This window comes from Lissotriton helveticus, chromosome 2_1 (assembly GCF_964261635.1).
Source record: "Lissotriton helveticus chromosome 2_1, aLisHel1.1, whole genome shotgun sequence".
Lineage (NCBI taxonomy): Eukaryota > Metazoa > Chordata > Amphibia > Caudata > Salamandridae > Lissotriton > Lissotriton helveticus.
This window is the reverse complement of record NC_136059.1, coordinates 1,709,879,904-1,709,897,758: the sequence shown is the minus strand read 5'-3', so window position 1 is coordinate 1,709,897,758 and position 17,855 is coordinate 1,709,879,904.

Sequence of the window (17,855 nt, the reverse complement as noted above, 5' to 3'; positions counted from 1 at the left end):
TTAGATTTTGACACGCAAATAAGACGTGAAAATAAATAAAAAGATACGAGAGATACGTGAGAAAGAGACTTATTTTCATATGAGGTGAGCACTATTGTAATAACAACTGCAAATACGTTTATATACTGTTAACCATAACACAGAATATAGTGGTAAGGCTCGACTTTCCAATTTACTCCTTTATAGCTGAAATACAGATATTGATACCGCGTCCAAAAAGAGATATAAGTGAACTACAGCAGTTTGATCGGTAAGCTACAATTTATGATATGATACGAATATTATCAACAATCATTTTACCAAGGACATAGACGTATAGTCACGTCCTCTTATCTTTACAGAACCTGCAGAATAAACGCAAAAATTAAATCTTAAAGAAACTAAAGGACTACGTAACTGAACTGATACCGAGAATAATAGAAAGGTAAAAGAGCTTCACCTGTAGCTGTAAAATGATTTCCCTTTGTGGAGAACATATCTAAAGACTTTGAGTAGACCCGTTAATATATTAACATAGCAGTAAGCTGCTCTTATATATGTCCCATATAATTAAGTCTTACGAGTTGAATATTTACTATAGCTAGAAGCTATACCTACCTGAGTGAGGTTGGAATGGCGGTGATTATCAGGACGGAGCCGGGGGTTTCCCCATACCACTCCAGAGATTCTGATTGATGAGAAAATACCTAATGTAAAATTTTTAGTTTGTAAAACCTGAGATATGAACTGTTTAATGTATGTAAAAGTTTACAGGTTCTATACTGAAGGCGATAGACCCGAAAGTTTTTGATGTGTACCATTACTTGACACCGGGAATCACAACTCTTTTAATTTTGAGACACTAATGTATTGGGAACTTTGTGCCTTTACTTTCACCTAGGAGGTGTTAGATTAATTAATATTAATACTTTCATAATACTGTACAACTAGGTGTATATAGTTATGTATATAAGTTTATATTTTACTTTTTTTGGCTTGCAGCCCTGATGAAGTTGTTTATACAACGAAACACGTGTCGGCTGACCTGCTTATAAGGCTGATCTGATTACAGAAAATATTGTGAATCTGATGACAGAATAACTGAATCGTGTGAAGTAAAATTGAAAATAAACACCGATCAAACAATACTAGGATTCTGGTGTCTAACTGGCTAACGGACCTAATGGACAATTTATGAACATTGTGACTTGGGTGTTTGAGAGTGTAGACATACATATACTATTTGCTCGGCAGGAATTTGAGATTATATAACTGCACATGCAGCTATTTATCAAAAGTGATAGTTTGTAAATATAAACTTAGAAACATTAATGGCTCACACCAAAGCTAATGCCATTAGTGAGCTAAGAGGCAAGTCAATAGTCATGTCAACTCTAAACGATGCCTAGATTCTTAATATAGAAGGTGCAATATTTTAGTCTATTAAATCAAAGAGAAGAGTTTCTTTACAGGTACATTCTGATCTCAAACATTTAAAAGTACTCCCTTATATGTGAAATAATATATTGCCGAGCATCGCACAATGTGGACAAGCAGGGAAGTTGGTATTGATTCCATGTTATGTGGCTTCACATTTTAACATTTAAGCTACCAGATGTATATTTCTGTCTCCGTCTCTCGTCTGTTTTGAATCAAAGGTCACTGTTTTGTCTTTTATTTTTGGTGCTCAATGACAAAATAAAACAAAGACATAGCAGACCTGCGAGAAATTGGGCTGTTGGTTGAGGGGGTGTGGGTCCTTCTCAAGTAACAGCCACAATCATGGACATCATTTGGAGGTGGTTTGGGATCGCAGCTGAGACATCTAGCGTGCTCCCTGCCACTCCTGGCACTGGCACTTCTTTTGTAACCCCTGGCCTCAGATGAGGCAACTCTTTTGCCACTCTGAGGCCAGTTGTCACAAAGGAAGTTCCAGAAGCAGCAGGAAGCAAAAAAGTCACAGCTGCAACTCTTGACTACTTCCACATGACCACCATGGCCACAATCCTTGTCAGGGTGAACCACAGAAGTCACTAAATTAACCTGTGCAGTCAAGCCTAACTTAGAGGCAGTTTGTGAAACATTTATGCAGACCTCAAACAGCAATAAAGTGAAACACTCAACAAAAGAAAATTCTCACATCAATTAGAAAAATAGAGTAAATTGAATATCAATTAATACAATTATACCAGTACAACAAAAGTCCAATCAGTACAACTGGGGATATGCAAATTCAAAGTCTTTGGCAAAAGTAGTACTAAGAAGTCAAACTGTTAACTGGGGTTATCTATTGCGCTGGACCAGGGCAAAGCCAACTACTTGGAATGCTGGCCTGGTACAGAACCGATTTTGACCTGCTGGGTAATTACCTGGTTGTACTTGGACAGAGATGCAAGGCCCTGTGTTGCACTTTGTCGAGCAGCATCAGTTTGAAAGAGACTGCCAATCAGGAGCTGTAAGGTGCTGCAATGCGAGGTCCAGATGCGTCACTCTGCGTCAGTTCTGAAGAGGCCACCTATCAAGAGCTGCTATGTGTTGTGATGCAAGCTCCTGCATCGAGATGTGTCACTCTGCATCAGTCCTGATGAGGCCACCGATCAGCAGCTGCGAGGTGCTGTAATGGGAGGTCCTGTGTCACGCTGCACTGCATGGAATAACATTGTGATGTGCTGTGTCGTTTCTGAGGTAACTCACAGTTGGTCTAGGAGGAGTATACTCAGATGCCAGCATAGAGTCTGGGACCTGCGATGCACCTCTTGAGGATCACGACTCACTCCAGAAGAGGGCAGCATCAGGGCACAGGCAGGTCAAGTTGAGTCTTGGCAGCTGAGCAGATGCTAGAAAGGTCTTAGGAGCTTGTTATGACCCGTAGCTCAGAATAGGAGGTCAGCCAGCTATGCCTTGGAGTCACTCTGGTGGTTCTAAGCTCAAGGAGCAGGTCCAGTTTCCTTCCTCAGGCCGCAGGGTAGTCCTTCTTGCAGTAGGGCAGCCATTCCAGCAGCAGGGCAATAGAACAGTCCCATCTTCTGAGTGTTCCACAGGTCCAGAAGTGATCTGAAGAGTTTGTTTGAGGGTCCAACATATATACCTGGTGCCAGCTTTGACGTGGGAGAAATTTCCAGATTTCTACTCACATATGGTACTGAAATTTCCATCCACCCTTCCTGCCCTGGTCCTTGGATTTCTGGAGTCACAAAATGCTAGGGTGAAGGACTTTGTGTGTGTGCTGTGGCAGCCCCTCTGAAGAGCAAGTGTGGTAGGTAGAATGGCCGATCCTGCTAACCTCTAGTCCTCCCTTTGTGATACTGTCTGGGAAGAAAACACAAAGGCCAACTGCCAACTACACCTAGTCATATGAATCAGGATACAGGCTGCAGGTGCCAAATGATTAGGACAAGAAAATGGCAGCTTACTAAAAGTGTCATTTTCAGAATTGTGACCTAAAATCTGACCATACCATTTAAATTACGATTCATGAGAGACCAAGCATGACATTTCTACCTCTTTCCAAACAAAAGTTATCACTTGTCAAATGTAATAAGGTATCCTGGTGTAATCCTATGGGAGAGGTTGGCCTTACAGCAGTGAAAAATGAATGTAAGAAGTTTTCACTACCAGGACAGCGGTGTAGCACGGTTACAACGAATTTTTTACAACGCACTACCATTACATCGCAACTTTTACCACGCAAACCATTACAACGCAATGCGCTGGGGGGCGCTCTAGGATAGGGAATGTATTTAATATACTATCCAACACCTTCCCTGCTATCCACGGGGACTGAAGTTGGAATAGTAAATTAAATAATTCACTATCCAGCGCCTAAAAGCATTATGCGTTGTAATGGACTGCGTGGTAAAAACCGTGTTGTAAACGCATGCGTGGTAAAAGCATGCGTTGTAGTGACACCAATCCAGGACAGCTAAAACTTAATAGTGCATGTCCAACTTTTTTAATACAAAGCACTCTCTCCTTAATGCTGTTTAGGGCCTACCTTCAGCATGACATATGTGCAATAAAAAAGAAGGATTAGGCCTGGCAAAAGGCTTATTTTGTCCAGGTCCAATGGAAGTTTAAAACAGTACTGCAGTGCATGTTTCAAAAGGCTACTGTGGCAGCAGAATGAATGCTGCAGGCCCACTAGTGCAAAAAGAACAATTGATGGACAGAATGCAGAACAATGTCATACATTTAACCCAGTACAGAGATCTGGGCCTAAATCCATTATTTTTTTGCTCCCCATGCCATTCCAGTGTTTACCCAGCCATATGCAAATCAGTCTTGATACTGCGCTTAATAGGAACAGCCCAGCCCGAACTGCCAGGCCAGGTCCTCCCTGGACTAGAAACAAGCATCTTAGGACCAGTTTCGGGGTTTCACCATTCATCAGCCAAGATAGATTAACTCCAGTGGCATGGAGAGCATGGGACCCACATCAGGGCATACCCATCCCACTTGGTGTCACAAATGCAGAAAGAACAATTGATGGACAGAATGCAGAACAATGTTATACGTCTACCCCAGTACCATTTAACTTGCAGGCCATAGGTACAAGTAATACCACTTTACTAAGGACCTACAAATAAATATAAGGTGGCAATCAAAGGTGAGCTAATTGTACCATGTCTTAGTGAGAGTGCACATGCACTTTAGCACTGCTTAGCAGTGGTAGAGTGGCAGAGAGTCCTAAAGCAAACAGAGCACTGAGTCCTAAGGCCAACAAAAACAAAGTCAACAAAACAGGACGGGTGAAGGCAAAGGGTTTAGGGGTGACCCTGCAGAGAGTGCCATTTCCAACAAGACCCAACTCTGCCCCCCCAAACACAACTCCCACAGTCAAGAGTGCATTTATTTGGAGGATGTCACACACCAACTCCCAACCCTGAAGCAACACCCCTGGGTGGCCAAGCCAAAATAATAGGGGAAGCTGGGCAAAGTGTCTGCATTGTTTTCAAGAGCACAAGCAGACCCATCAACGTGTTTGGTTTGTAAATCATGCTTAAAAATGTAATATTAAACATTTCATTTCATTTCAAAGCTTTATTCGACTTTTAGTCATAAAAGCAACTTCCTAACCATAGTACAATAAATACTAAGCATAAAAAACAGTTAATTAAGAGCATATTAAACAAGAAAAGTCGAATGCTAATAGGATCTAAAATATGTAATCATACATTAAAAAATCATGTGGAAAAAGTTTAAAAGAACATACATCATTAAAGGAGGCAGTTATTAATACATATTAGCTGATGGGCTTTAGCAGCACGTAATCTTATTACCCACGCCCAGGCCAAGAATTTTGCTACGCCTATTGCCAGTAATGTAGAAGAGTCAGATGTTAAGATTCTGAGGGCTTGCGAGCAACAGCGAGTGCCCATATTTTTACAAACTGGTTTTAGCCATTTTCGACGAGGGGTGACATATAAGGGGCAGACAAAAAGCAAATGTGCAATGTCTTCTATTTGATTTTTACAATGATCACAGTGAGCATCCTGCGATGAAGACCAATTTGTTCTGAAAGCATTCACTGGAAGTGTTCCCACACGAAATTGGAAATATAATTTCCTGTCAAATGGACGTTCGATTAAGTCCCAATATTTTTCATATGATGGAAGTTGTTTAGAATCCAAAAAGCGAGATGACAGGGTAGATTGCAGGCCTTTGCGATACAATGTAACATATACCGAGTCCCAATAGATGTCCTTCAGTTGCTTTTTTGTTGGAAATAAGGCAACATCCTTGTTGCCCCACAAGTGATCTAGGCCCAGTTTCCCTAGTGTACCCTGGAGCTCTTTTAGCCAAATAATGCAGTGAAATCGGTCAAAATTCACAACATCAAGAAAAGCTGATGCATAGTGGCTTAACTCTGGGGTTACCATTAGGCGCCTCCAATACAACAAAGGACGTAGGCGAGCAATATCTTCAATGTTTCTCCTACCTAGTTCCATTTTTAGTGGGATTATGGGCGTACTCTGTGGGGCCCCAACAAGCCCTCGCAAAAATCTATTTTCCGCCCGCCGCCAATTTACCTAGGTTCGAAAATCCCCATAACTCAGACCCATATAAGCATGCACTCAGTACCTTCATGCTATAAATTTCGAGCGCACAGTTAATGGGTCTTGTCAAGGATGTGTTATGTTTAATGGAGACCGCACCTGCTAGCTGATTAAATTTTAGTAATGCCATGTCAGTGTGTGACTTCCATTTCATATCATGTTGGAGAATAATGCCTAGGTAAGTAAAGGCATCTACCCTTTCCAGTGGTTCGCCCTTAAATTTTATTACCCCCTTGAAAGCCGATTGGGAACTTAGACACATAAATTTAGTTTTGCTAGTGTTTAATTCCAAACCACGGCTATCACAGAAGTCCCCAAAAGTGTCAACCGCTTTCTGTAAACCACTAGGCGTACGTGATAGCAAAAGCGTATCGTCTGCGAACATTAGTACGGGGACGTGTACACCTGCTACCAATGGGGCGTCAGTTGGGGATTTCTTTAAGTATTCCACAATTCCGTTTATGTAGATTGAAAAGAGCGTTGGGGCCAGAACACATCCTTGCCTCACCCCCCGTTCAACCGGAAAAGGGGCCGTCACTTCCCCCTGTTTGCCCCACCTTATTTTTGCAAAATTATTTTCGTGGAGGCGGACAAGTAAAGTAAGGAGCTCTCTGCTAATTCCCACATTGGCCAGTGTTTCCCACAGTTTTTCTCTCGGGACCAGATCAAATGCGGCTTTTAGGTCCACAAAGACTGCATACAGTCTGCTATTTCGGAGTGTAACATTTCTCCAGTAGATGGCTAGGAAATAAAAAACTTGGTCAACACTGCTAGTCAAAGGGCGAAAGCCCGCTTGGAATGGCGACAATATATTTTGGTCTTCGATCCACTGCTGTAATTTATTCTGGACCAATCGACCCATTATTTTCTGCGCAGTGTCAATTAAGCTAATGGGTCTATAATTTTTTGCCTGTGTTATATCCCCCTTTTTGAATATAGGGATAATTTCAGCCCCTTTCCACGAGGCAGGGACTTCACCACCCATTGCTATTGCATTGGCCAACCAAGTAAAATATGTGCACCAAGATGGCCGGTCGGATAGAAAAACATCTGCTGGGATGCCATCCATGCCTGGTGCTTTTCCGCATGACACACAGTCGAGTGCCAGGCTAACCTCCTTTTCAGTAAATATTTGATCTTTATAAAAGACAGTTTTGGGGAGAGATATGGCTGCATATCTCGGGTTTCTAGCATACTGGGGTTGGAAAAAATCATTCCATCCTTCCTGAGACACATGGTTTTGTGGTTGAGCTGCTACCCCACATCTATTCCATTTAACCAAGGCCCAAAACCGCTTTGAATCTTTGTTAGTACAGGCCTGTTTTAGCTCGCTCCAACCCTCCTCGTCCCAGCGCCTCTTAGATTGCTTTTGTGTCTGCCTATAGACGTCTCTTGCCTTTTTGACGGCCGTAGGGTTTCCTGTTTTCAATTCTATACTTAGATTTCGCCTTGCTAGTCTGCAATTTTTATCATACCAGCCTTGGACGGGTTGGTATTTTTTAGAAACAGTTGGATCTACTGTTTTAAGAAAAAAGCTTTGGAGTTTAATAAACAAATTTTTGTGGGCCTCCATCATGTATTCCACGAAGTTAGAGTTCCCATGGAGCAACTTGATAGCACTAACCTCGTCTTTTGCTAAATATTTCAGCTGTTCTAATTTCCTTTCATTCCCTAGCAGCGTTCCCCATTTCAGATGTCTTTGGTTATTAGAACACACAACATCTTGTGTTATCATCTGCTTATTATTTATGGGTACATTAGCTTCATGATAGGGGTGAAATATCATATACAGAGGATGGTGGTCACTCTCCAAGCGTGGTACAACTGCCATATCTATTAATTTGGACCATGCTCTTACATCGATTAAAAAATAATCGATCCTGCTAGTTGCACGACCATTGTCAACAGTAAAATTTCCATGTAGATCAGATTGTGTCCTCCCATTCGTAGCTCTTAATCCTCTGGAGAGGCAGAGGCTCTTAATCCGGATAGCCGTGGCACTCCATCTTTTTATGGGGGGAATCTCTAGTTGCGGTATTCCCCACCTACTATCTTCCTCCTCCGTTAGACTTCTATCCTCTTCTCCCAGGGGCTCAAAAGTTGAATTGAAATCACCACCCACAACAATATGAGGGTTAGGTGGAAGAATTTCAACATCCTGTTCTAATGTTGTGAAAACATCAGATGGAATACCTGTACCAACCCCCCTAGCATAGAGATTATACAAAGCTACCTCTTGGCCGTTAGGCCATCTAATATTCAATGCTAGGATGTCGTTGGATATTATGAGTCTTTGTGATATGGTGCAAGTCAGTGCTTGGCGAACCCATATCAACAGTCCTCCAGAGGGACGCCCCTTTTCTCCTCTAACTGCAGGTTTATAGAAGTTTAAGTACCCCATACGAAATACGGGGTTAATTGACCAAGTTTCTTGCATCATAACTATGTCATGTCTGTCAATATAGTCCACCCATTCGGGAGTTAAAAGCTTACTCGCTATTCCTGCTACATTCCAAGATATAAAAGTCAATGGTCGTTCTCCTAGAGTTGGACCAAGTGTTAGTGTCACCTCCCTACGTTCCCTAGGGTCCTTAATTAACAGTTCCCCTTGCTCAAGCCTTATATCATCTCCATCTATTCGGCTATTGTCAGTTGAGCCATCTAGCCCAGTAATATTAAACAATGAGAAAGACTCTTCAAAATTAAAACATATATTTCGTTAACATACTGACTAGGTTCCACTTTAGTACATTAGATTGTAGCACTGCACTGGTTGTCATTTATTGGAATTGGTAGTTTCTAAGCCTTGAATTAGAAGCATTCATGCCTTTTCCTATATACATACAAAGTCACTGAAAAAAACCAAAGGTTGCAGGGACATTATTGTTAGGAAATATAATTACAAAAAACATAGAAATTCACTGAAGAAAACAAAGGTTACATGGACATTATATTTAGGCTCACATTCCACTCATACAAGACAAGACAAATTCAGTAGTTATAGTCACCGGAGCTAACAAGAACTTACACCCCCACAATGCACTGGTTATGGCCTCACATATTAAACCTCTCATGATATGGTCAGTGACATCACTGATGACATTTCAAATTACATCACTGATGACGTAATCCAGTGAGTGTGCGTTATAAATGTTTCTGAGACATTTAAGTTACTATTATTTCTGTGCTAGTAATTAACCATTCTATTTCTCACATATGTCATCTGAGTGGCTGTGTGACTGTCTGTATAAGTGTGTGACTGGATGACTCAGTGGCTGTATGGGTGTGTGAGTGGTTGTATGAATGTGTTAGTAGGGTGTTAGTGGGTTAGTAGCTGAGTGGGTGACTGAGTGGCGATATTGGAGAGTGAGTGGGTGTGTGAGTGTCTGTATGGGAGAGTTAGTGTCTGAGTGAGTGGCTGCATAGGTATGTGAGTGGGTGTGTGAGTTTCTGTATGGGTGACTGAGTGGCTAAGAAAGTGGCTATATGTGTGAGTGAGGGAGTAGGTGTTTGAGTGGCTATATGGATATGTGAATGGGTATGTAAGTGGTCCTGTGGGTGTGGGAGTGGTTGTATGGGTTAGTGTGTGGTTGTGAGTACATGTATGGGTGAGTGAGCGGCTGTGTGAGTTTCTGTATGGATGATTAAGTGGGTGTGTGAATGACTGTAAGGGTATATGAAAGGGTGTGTAAGGGGAAACATCCATTACAATGCAGTCATTACAACGACCTGCCTCTACAACACAACTGTTACAACGCAACTGCCTTCACATCGCATGCCTTTACAATGCATGCCATTACAACACATGTCACTACAACGCATGTCATTACAACGCATACCATTGCTACGCATGCCATTACAATACATTATAAGTTAAGTAATGATGATTGTTTTAGTATTAAGGTGGGTATGGGTTTTGGGGTACAAGGGAATAGTAATTTTTACCCCAACACTATCCAACTCTTTCCCTACTGTTGAACTCATGTTGTGTGTCGATTTAGATACCGTATATAGGTTTCCCGGTTTACGCCTTTATATAGGCACAATTCGCATTGCCCTTATGTAGGCATTGAAATCCAACCCTTACTTAGGCATTATCCATGCTAACCAAATACAGGCATGGCCACCTACATCCGTCCATCCATGTCACAATGAGTTCTTGGAAAAGCAGACTCTTAAGCCTTTAGGACTTCCCCTTGCTTGGATTATTTATTTCTCCAAGAACTCATTTATTGTGCATGAACATCTATTCCTTAGGGGTACATTCATGATGTTCCTTTGCCTGACTTTTATGTCAATACTGGCATTCCTAAACACCTTCAAGGTATAAATGGCAAAGCATGGCTCGGTTACACAGCTTGACACGGTACGCCACTGCAAGTTCAGAAGGAATTTGAGGCCCCGCCAGATGCACTGACCAGATGCTGCCATCCTCCTCTCAGAGAATCCAGCTCCAGTGTTTCTGACTCCTCTTGCGGGGTGTTAGTGATCGAGACCCGGAAAGAGATTCCAACCTCTCTCATTCTAAGGTATGGAGCAGACTAGAACTGGAGGGACTTTTGGCAAATCTTGGCAACACCAATCCTAACTATAGCTAAACTGTAGCTAAACTAGACTATAGAAGAACAGCACCTACTTTTTACCTCTTACCTTGTACTACACTTAGGTTAGGTACACTGGGTTGGAATTAGCTAGAAGCACCAGATGAGTATTCACATTTTAGCCTGTGTTACTTATGCATGTATTTTTATGAATATATGTCATAGCTACAAACCATCCTATTGCAGTAATATTTTATCCTACTGCTAATGCTATACGTATTATACTTCTCATTCTGTCTTATGATTGCATCAGTTCATATCTCTTACACAAGAAATAAGACAGTTCAATAAACCCTTTTTATTGAAACGCCCGTCTACAAATTTCTGTGTAAACTCTGTAGAAAAGAAGCATCCACGATTGACTGAGTGAAACTGTTATCTATTGTTTCAACGATTCTGAGACTGTTTCGATTCTAAGGGAACAAAGTAGTCATGATTATGCGGTTGTCACTAATCCCTTCTTGTTTATTCAAGAAGTTTCTAGTGACCTCTGAGTTAGCTGGCACACACAAGTAATTAAGTTTAATGTACTCGATAGAGGCATACTGACCTTAGTCCTATGCCACAACTATAGTTTATATTATTCCAATGTGCAGAGCCTATCAGGGATATAGGAACTACACTATACTCATTGGAGAGGGAATAGTAATTTTTACCCCTACACTATCCAACACTTAGTCATTTTTACCTCTACACTATCCAACACTTACCATACTGTTGCACTCACTGGAGTGGGAATAGTAATGTTTACCCCTACACTATCCAATACTTCCCCTACTGCTGCCCTAAAAGTATTATGCGTTGTAATGGTATGCATAGTAATGGTATGAATTGTAAGGTTAGTTTTAAAAAATGCATTGTAACGGCATTTATTGTAAAACCATGCAATGTAATGGTAGTTGCTATGTAAAGACTGTGTTGTAAAAGCATGTGTTGCAATTGCATGTGTTGTAACATCATATATTCTAGTGTAAGTGGCTTTATGTCTGTATTACTGAATGCATGAGTGGCAGTATGGGTTAGTGATTGGGCACATGAGTGACTGTATGGGTGAGTTAGTGGGTATGTGAGTGGCACTATAAGTGGGTGGGTGTGTGAGTGGTTCTATGGATGAGTGATTGGTTGTGTAAGTGCTGGTATGGGTGTGTGAATGGGTATGTGAGGGGTTGTGCTGGAGTGGAAGTTCATGTATGAGAGGTTCTACAGGGGTGTGAGTGGGTGTGTGAGTGGTTCTGTGGATTATATCATCAATGATGTCATCAGTGATGTCATTTGAGATGTCATCAGTGATGTTACTGACCATGTCATGACTGATGTAATATGTGCGGTCAGAAGCAATGTATTGTGGGGGCGAAAGTTATAGTTGGCTCAAGTAAATATAACTGCTGAATTTCTCTGGTTTTGTAGTAGTGAAATGTGAGCCTCACTATAACGTCTCTGTAATCTTCGTTTTTTTAGTGAATATCTAAGATTGTTTCCTAACAATAACATCCTTGTAACACTTTCATTTTTTAAGTGGATTTTCGGAAATTGTTTAATTTTATTTCCTTAGTGTAATATCTAACCTTTGAGAGTGAGTGTGAGTACATGAGTGGCTCAATGGGTGTGAGTGGATGTGTTGGTGTCTGAGTGGTCCTGGGAATGGCTGCATAAGTGTCTCACTGGGTGTGTGAGTGGGTGTGTTAGTGAATCAGTGGGTGTCTGAGTAGGTGCATGAGTGTCTGAGTGGGTCAATGAGTGGGGGTGAGAGTGTCTGAGTGGGTTTGCGAGTGCTTCCATGTGTGTGTGATTCAGTCTGTGAGAGAGTTCATGAGTGTCTGAGTGGGTCTTAGAGTGGGTGCATGAGTCTCTGAGTGGTTGCATGAGTGTCTGAGTGAGTGTCTCAGTGGGCCTGTGAGTAGGTGTGAGAGTGACTGAGTGGGTTTGCGATTGCCTCCATGAGTGTCTTAGTCAGTCTGTGAGTAAGTGCATGAGTGTCGGAGTGGGCCTATGTGTGAGTGCATGAGTCTCTGAGTGGGTGCATGAGTGTCTGAGTAAGTGGCTCAGTGGATCTGTGAGTAGGTATGAGATTGTCTGACTGGGTTTGCAAATGCCTCCATGAGTGTCTGAGTCAGTCTGTGAGTGAGTGTATGAGTTTCTGATTAGGACTGTTAGCGGGTGTGTGAGTATCTGATTGGATCGATGAGTGGGTATCAGAGTGTCTGAATGGGTTTGCAAATTCTTCCATAAGTATGTGAAACAGTCTGTGACTGAGCACATGAGTGTCTGAGTGGGTTTGTAAGTGGGTGCATGAGCCTCTCTGTGACTCTGTGAGTGGGTGTGTAAGTCTGTGTGTGGGTCTCTGAGTGAGTATATAACTCTTTGATTGGGTCTGTGAGTGAGTGCATGAGTCTCAGAGTGGGCCAGTGAGTGAGTGCTTGAGTCTCTGAGTGGGTCTGTGAGTGGGTGTGTGAGTTGCTGAGTGAGTCTATGAGTGGGTGTGTTAGTCTCTCAATGGGTCTGGAAATAGTTGTGTGAGTGTCTAAGTGGGTTTGTGAGTGGGTCTGTGAGTTTGTCAGTGGGTCTATGAGTGAGGGCATGAGTCTCTGAGTGGGTCTGTGAGTGAGTGCATGAATCTCTGGGTGGGTTTCCAAGTGGGTATGTTAGTCTGAGTAGGTCTGTGAGTAGGTGTGTGAGTGTCTGAGTAGGTCTGGGAGTTGGTGCATGAGTTTTTGAGTTGGTCTGTAAGTGGGTGCGTGAATCTCTGAGTTGGTTCATGAGAGGGTGTATGGGTGTCTCATTGGCTCCGTAAGTGGTTGCATGAGTCTCTGGGTGGGTCTGTGAGATGGTGTTTGCGTGTCTTAGTGCTCTACCTGTTTTCCTCTTCTCCTCTGTTTTGCCTTTTCTGCTTGATGTTCTGTCCTCCGTGTTGCCTTCCCTGCTCATTTTTCACCCCTCTGTTTTGCCCTCTTCTGATCTGTTTTGCCTTTGCTGATCGTGTTTCTACTCTCTGTTTAGTCCTTTCTATGCGTTTTTCGGCCCTCTGTTTTGCCTTTCCTGCTCGTTTTTCTGCTCTCTGTTTTGTCTTTCCTGCTAATTTTTATGCCCTCTTTCTTCCACTTAAAAGCCCCAGGGACCACCACCTCCTTAGAGATTTCTAATATTAAGGAGGGGTGCAGTGGGTCTATTTAGCTCCAAGAGCCCTGGGGACAGCCACCTCCACAGGGCTTTATTTTACTAAAGGAGGGGGTCTGCATGGACCCCGCGGTGCTTTCATATGCCCTGGGGACCACCACCTCCCTGGGGCTAACTTAATATTATGCAGGGCCGCAGGGAACCCTTGGAGACCACCACCTCTCCAGGACCAAATACTTAGATTAATGTGGGCCAATATCACCCTCGGGCACCCCATCCCTCAGGGCCCTGCCTCTTGATTGTTGGTGTCCTGGATACCACCTAAGACACCCATTCACCACCAATGGGGACCACGAGGCGAGCAGCAAGGTCCCTCAGTCCATGCCATCTTCCAGCCTCCTGCAGGAACCGGCATTAGTCTCACAGACCGGAGCTACTAAACATGAAGCTCCTTGTCTGTTAGAGCAATCCAATATTTTTGTTTGTTTCCCTGCCCGCTTCACAGCAGGTAGGAAAAGAGAGGAAAACTCTGCTTTCAGCAAACAGAAGTGGTTTCATGGCTCTTGCTTGCTGAGAGTGGAGTTCATATTAGCTCTCAATTGGCAGAAGCTGTTAACCCTCCAGCCAAGTCAAAGCAAACAGCTATGTCCCGGGGTGGGCACACTGGGACATAGCAGGAGCCAGCCTAGGGGAGGGGTGGTGGTCCCTGTGGCCATATATGGCCTGGGAGGGGGGTTGTGCGGCCCATCTCCCATTCTTTTAGAAAATATTTGGCTCCAAGGAGGTGGTGGTCCCTGGGGCCCAAGGGGGTTCTGCATGCCCCCTCCCTTTGTCTAATTTAGCACAGGGAGGTGATGGTCCCTGGAGCTCGGGATGGCCTACACAGCTGCCCCAACAATACTTCTTCAGCCCCGGTGAGGTGGTGTTCCCCAGAGTTTAATGTGCTACAGGGGGTGGGCCATGTGTGCCCCCTCCGTTTTTACAAATAAAGCCCCAGGGAGGTGGTGGTCGTCAGGGCTCTAAGAGAGTTAGGGGGGGCTTGAACCCCTCTCCTTTTTTTAATAAAATGCCCCCAGGACCCGATCTACCCGGGAGCCCTCTTGAATACAAGTGCGGGAGACCATGCTATTTTTTTAATTATTTTTTGCTGCAAATTTGAGACACATTTTTATTAAAATGCATTTTTGACCTGCCAATGTACCCCAAGGACCCAAGACCAAGGCTTGGGTGTCAGGGTATTCCTACCCTGCCCCCTTTTCTTTTTTCTCATGTTTTTTTTGGGACTTGGCTGAAACCGAGCCACAAAATGGCTTTCAACACTTTCTGGTTGAAGTGTTGGCAGCCAATCAGAGCTCTGTAGTTCTCTGCACAAGCTTGTTATTATTTCTGAATTAACCATAATCATAGATATACAAATTTAGACTTTCTGAAATTTTTCTACAACTACTGAACAGATTTACACCAAGTAACAAAAAGCAAAATCTGCAAACCAAAAGCTACCTTTGGGCCCAATTTCGCGTAATTTATTTACAGTGGCTTTGGCTGCAGACATGGTAAACTCACTGTATTTGACCCCCCCTTTTTTTCTCGGCCCACACTTGCCAGGACATCTAACCTGGGCTTCTATTTGAATTCTATAACGCATATTAGCAAGCCCATTATCGTAGTTTTCTGCCGCTAAAACGGCGATAATTTTAACGAGGTTCTTGCGAATATGCCACCTATGTGAAAAGCTGTTCCCAGCAGAATATAGTGTGGCAAGCACCAGGCAAGGATTTTCACTCCAGTGTTCTTGTTGGTACTTCCTGCATCAGGTGGTATCATTTTGAAGCAGAACAGTGTTCAGAATTAAATTACTCGGGTATTTCAATATAGATTTCAGCTGGTGTAAGAGCCAGGACTGTCTCACTGTGTATTTGCTGGAGCATCTGCTATGTGCTTAGCTCAAGTCTCTGATCACAAGTAGCAGTAGTACGCCCCATTACTATTTTGCAATAATACTGAGAGTTTGCAAAGCACAAACCACAATCTGATCTATCCTTAGCAGTGGCGGCTGGTGTCAGGGTAGAGACGCGGGGAGGGGGAAAGATGATGCACAAAGGAGGACAACAATAATTAAAAAAATACAAATAAGAACTTATCTGCCTTACTCTTCTGCTCTTCAGTCTCCACTGCAGGCAGCACAGGCTTCCAGACTCCTCTGCAGCCAATCCTGACGCTGCTCTCATACCATGACAGCAGCATCAGGATTGGCCTGAGCACCCTAGATTTGCGCTCCCAGGGAAACTGGGAGCCTGTGCCTGCTGTCTCCAATCTGGCCGAGACAGCTGGCCAATCGACCATGCGCACTGATAATAGTGCCCACCACTCCTGTGACTACATTCCCCCCAGTGATGGCTCCGCCCGCTAGCCTCTGCTCCAAGAGCAAAAATAAAACGATACTAAGCACGTTTTACGTTTGACATTTTGAGGCTGCTGATGGGGGGGGGTTGTGGTGGCGGGGGTGCCATAGTCGAGGAGCAGCTGCTGACCCTTAGGTGCTTGAACAACAGGTGTTCATTCCTAAACAAAATGGAACTCACATAATTAGCCTCAGCATGAAGACCTGTCCAGGAACCTTTCTTACACAGATTTCAACTGTGGAAGCCACTTGGCAAGCAAGCACTCATCCATTGCACTCCCATGCAGTGCCACATGTTACATGTCCATAAATGAGCGTTGGTACATTAGCAGAGGTATGGAGTCAAATATAAATGCAACTACAATACATTGATTGGACTCTGTTCTTGTCCGCGGGTCTGCCAACTGGCCTCAGATGTGTGCTTCAGAAGGACTGTGTTGTCAGAAGTGGTGCACTGTTAAGTTTGTGTTTCATGCCTGATATACTCTGCTGGTCAAAGGAAGGAGTCAGTGTGCCATGCTCATGACAGTGCTTAAAAGGGGTTTGGTCTTCTGTGTGCCTGTTGTTTGGCAGCACTTTTCAGGGAACTAAATCAAACCAGTTATGTTGACATTTGTGGCTTTCTAAGTGTGGGACAGCAGGCCACCACTATCATGCACCTTGACTGCACGTGTGCTTCATTGATTCTTTGCAGAGGTGAGAGCAGGCGACTGTTGCTTTCCCCAGGGACCCACAATCAACAATTTGAACATCGTGTGAGAGCTGCAAGTGAAATGTGATTATCCTTTTATGTTATTGTTAGTGTTTTGCATGATGCAATGTGTCTTTTTAATTACATTTCTAGTGCTTGATGATGGGGAATGACAGAAGGGAGGGATGACAGGGAAAATACAGGGAGCAGGAGAACAACATGGAATGGATAGAAGGAAATCTATGTAATGTGGGAGGCCATATCTATATCTTGTATTTGTTATAGTGTCCTTCTGTCCCAGAGACCTGTTGCTCTAGAAACATCTGTGCATGAGAAGTGTGGTACCTTGTTTACTGAATGGAGGAACTTGTATCTAAATTAAAAATGTACATCTTAATTAAGCATCCTTCTTTTATCAAAAATGAGCTCATTGATCGATGCAAAATCTTCCTAGGTTCTGTGTAGTACTTCAGTGTAAGAAAGTGCCAACACAACACTAAACAATTCTGCACTGTTATACAATGCAGTTGTGTTTCATTTAGTACTTTGCTGTTGAGTGTTGTAAGTATAGAATTGTATATATGCAGCCTGTATGGAATTACAAATGAATGCAACTTCTCAACGTATAGTTGGTTGTTAATAGAGAACTGGAACGTGTTTAGGCCACAAGAAGATATGAGTCAGGTTTCATACATTATGTAGCACAACTCTGTGTCCAAGCTATTCAAAAACCTGGCAGCACTCTGGAGAACAAGGCATGACATGAAATGCATGACGGTGATGGGAGGATGGTTGCAATAAGTCCAACAACTGGAAATCGCTCAGGATAGTATTCCAAACCATCGTTCTTTTCCCCACCATGCCCCCTCAGATTAGACCCAGCCATATGCAAATCAGTTTTGACCCTGCTCCAATAGGAACAATCCAGCCCGAAATGCCAGAGCAGTTTCTCTCTGAATTGGAACACAAGCAACCCAAGACTGGTTTTGCCCTGATAGGAGCTTTTCAGTTGG